At 38.0% G+C, this 3,638-nt stretch overlaps 1 pseudogene; it reads left to right on the top strand.

Annotated features, from left to right (window-relative positions):
* Positions 1-3,452: 3,452 nt before the first annotated feature.
* LOC107195920 overlaps positions 3,453-3,638 on the top strand; it is a 540-nt pseudogene continuing 354 nt past the window's right edge.

Raw genomic sequence — 3,638 nt, 5'->3', positions numbered from 1 at the left:
ATACTGTTTTCCATAATGGCTGCACCAATTTACATGCCCACCAGCAATACACAAGGGTTCCCTTTCCCCGACATCCTCGCCAACACTTGTCATTTCCTGACTTTTTTGATAACAGCCATTCTAACAGGTGTGAGGTGACATTTCACTGTGGTTTTGATTTGCATTTCCCTGACGATTAGTGATATCGAGCATCTTTTCATGTATCTGTTGGCCACGTGTATGCCTTCTTTAAAAAAAACGTCTACTCGGATGTTTTGCCCACTTTTTGATCAGACTGTTTGGGGTTTTTTGTTTTGTTTTGTTTTGTTTTTGCTATTGCGTTTTATAAGTTGTTTATATTTTTTGGATATTAGCACCTTATCAGATACATGATTTGCAAATATTTTCTCCTATTCAGTAGGTTGCCTTTTCCTTTTGTTGATTTCCTGTGCTGCACGGAAGCATTTTAGTTTGATGTAGTCCTGTTTATTTATCTGTGCTTTCGTTGCCTTTACTTTTGGTATCAAATCCACTGTGTTTTCTTTTAGGAATTCTATGGTTTCAGGTCTCACATTCAAGTCTTTAATCTATTTTGAGTTCATTTTGGTGCATGATGTATGACAGTGGTCCAGTTTCATTTTTATTTTGCATGTGGCTTTTCAGTTTTGCCAACGCCACTTATTGAAGAGACTGGAGACTGTCCTTTCCCTGTTGCATATTCTTGGCTCCTCTGTTGTAAGTTGACTGACCATATATATGTGGGTTTATTTCAGGCCTCTTTATTCTATTCTGTTGATCCATGTGTCTGTTTTTACACCAATACCATACTGTTCTGATCACTATAGCTTTGTAGTATAGTTTGAAATCAGGTACTGTGATGCCTCCAGCTTTGTTCATCTTTCTCAAGATTGCTTTGGCTATTCGGGGTCTTTTGAGGTTCACAAAATTTAAAAAAATTATTTAACAAATAAGTAAATATAATACAGTAGACCTTTGAACAACACTGGGGTTAGGGGTGCTGAGCCCCCACATAGTCAAAAATCCATGTATAGCTTTTGACTCCTCAAAAACTTACCCACTAATAGCCCACTGTTGACCAGAAGCCTTGCTAATAACTTAAACAGTGGATTAATACATAGTTTGCATGTTTTATGTATTACATACTGTATTCATACAATAAACTAGAGAAAAGGAAATGTTAAGAAAATCATAAGGAAAATATATTTACAGTATTTACTGAAAAAATCCGCATATAAGTGGACCCACGCAGTTCAAACTCATGTTGTTCAAGGGTCCATTGCAGTGTATTGTGGGATTTAATAATGAAAATAGTGAGGAAGATAGAAGAGGAGTGAATGAAAGAATACTGTAATAAAATTCTTACGTCGGACATAAAATACTATATTGTTATTTGATTATAGAGAGTGACAAATGGAAGGATGCATATGGAAAATCCTGGAACAATCACTAAAAATAGAAAACAAAGAGCTAGTTAATAAGCCCACAGTGGAAATAAAACCGAACAACTAAAATACACCATGTAAAAAAAAAAAAAAAGGCAATAAAAGAGGAAAGTAAGGAGCAAAGAAGGGATCTATCAAGTAGAAAACAAGTAGCAAGGTGAGAGGTTTAAACTCAACAATACTGACACCTGTCTTAAGTAAATAGTCCACATACTCCCATTGAAAGGCAGAGATTGCCATGCTGAATAAAAAAAGCAAGTTCGACCTAGAAATCAACACACTTATTTCACTCAGACCATATGATTTCACTTGTATGAGGAATCTAAGGAACGAAAAGAACAATCTAATCAAAAACAGACTCAAATACAGAGGACGATCTGGTGATGGCCAGAGGGGAGGTGGGTTGGGAGGCGGCAAAAATGGGGTGAAGGGTTAAAGAAGTACAAATTGTAGTTGATAGATGGTCACGGGGATGGGGAGCACAGCATAGTGAATGTGGTTAGCATTAATGTGATGGCTAGGTAGAGAGCCAGAGGAGAGAAAGAGCAATCAGGGGGATCATTTTATAAACTATATCAATGTTAAACCAATGTACAGTATACCTGAAACTAATAAAATAAAATTAAAAAAAAAAAACAGACACAAAAGATTTTAAGAAAAGCAAGTTCCAACTATTTGCTGTCTATAAGAAATCCACCTTAAATATAACCATAGTTTTAATGGTTATATTTAAACTATCGTTTAAATAGTTTAAATATAACCATTAAAAGATAACATGCGGACCAGCAAAAGAAAGATACCATGCGGACCAGCAAAAGAAAGCTGGAGTATAACAACATCAGACAAAACAGATTTGAAAACATAAATATTTTGTAATGGTAAAGGGGTCAATTCGCCAGGAGCACTCAATCCTAAACATTTACACATCTAACAGATACGTAAAACAAAACTAATAGATCTGCAAGTAGAAATGGACAAAGTTACAGTGATCCTGGGAGAAGTCAACGCTTCTGTCTCAGCAGCCAATGCAACAAGGAGAAAGAAAATCAGTAGTAATCTAGGAGATGTGAACAACACGAGAAAGCCACTCGACACAACTGACAGACAGTTACAGAATGCCCCACGCACCGGGTGACGAGCACACGTCGGCCACTCGGCAAGATCAACCACGATCTGTATGATACGAGAAGTCTCGACACGTTGAAAAGGATTGAAATTATATAAAATATGTTCTCTGAAGATAATCAGAAATCAGTAATGGAAAGCTCTTTGCAGAATATCCAAATATTTGAAAAGTAAACAACACACTTCTTAATTGTGGGGTAAAAGAAGAAATCAAAAGGAAAATCAGGAACTATTTTGAACTGAGTAAAAATAAAGGGATGCTCTACTTTGGGGCTAGGGGAAGGGAAGGAGTCTGAGTAACAGATACATAAAAATATTAAAGCAAATTCCACCTTCATTTCTCTTGTGGTTACATAGGTAAACGGTAAGTGATATATACACACTAAAAGAAGAAATACGGGCTCTAGGAAGGGCATTGGCACAATTGCAAGGGGGCTTCCCTACCAGACCCCATTTTAAGGAAGAACTCCTTTACTGGAAAAAGTTTGAGAACAGTTTTAACAGCATATAACTCCAGTGTGCAGTAACCTCAAATTCTACCAGCCATCGGAGCTGCACAACAGGTACTACTACATTCAAACGTCACGACATATGTTCTGTCTGACATGTGAGATCGCAGCTGCCACTTCCTTTCGCTGCTGAGTTATCGCATGAGGAAAACAATATAATAAACGCTTATAACAGAAAGCTCACAAAGGAAGGCGAGGGGCAAACGGGAGAAGTTATGCCCAGCGGTTTGTTCGGGAGAGAGAGGACAAGTTAAACAATCTATTTGCTCTCAAGTCATTATCTCCTTACTGTGGCCAACAGACCGTATTCTCTCTAAACACAGAGCAAGATAAAGTTTAATTTAAAAAAAATTGGTATGCCCCGCTTTTCATGAAGATGTTGCCGAAGGCGAAGAAGGAAGCCCCTGCCCCTCCCACAGCCGAAGCCAAAGCAAAGGCTTTGAAGACAAAGAAAGCAGTGCTGAAAGGTGTCCACAGCCACAAAAAAAGAGAAGATACACACGTCACCCACCTTCCAACGGCCCAAGACACTGAGGCTCTGAAGGCAACTCAAATATCCTCG

Source organism: Pteropus alecto, unplaced genomic scaffold (genome assembly GCF_000325575.1).
Source record: "Pteropus alecto unplaced genomic scaffold, ASM32557v1 scaffold16, whole genome shotgun sequence".
In the NCBI taxonomy this organism is placed as follows: Eukaryota; Metazoa; Chordata; class Mammalia; order Chiroptera; family Pteropodidae; genus Pteropus; species Pteropus alecto.
Note: the sequence above shows the minus strand (reverse complement) of the source record. Positions and strands in the feature narration are given on the sequence as shown.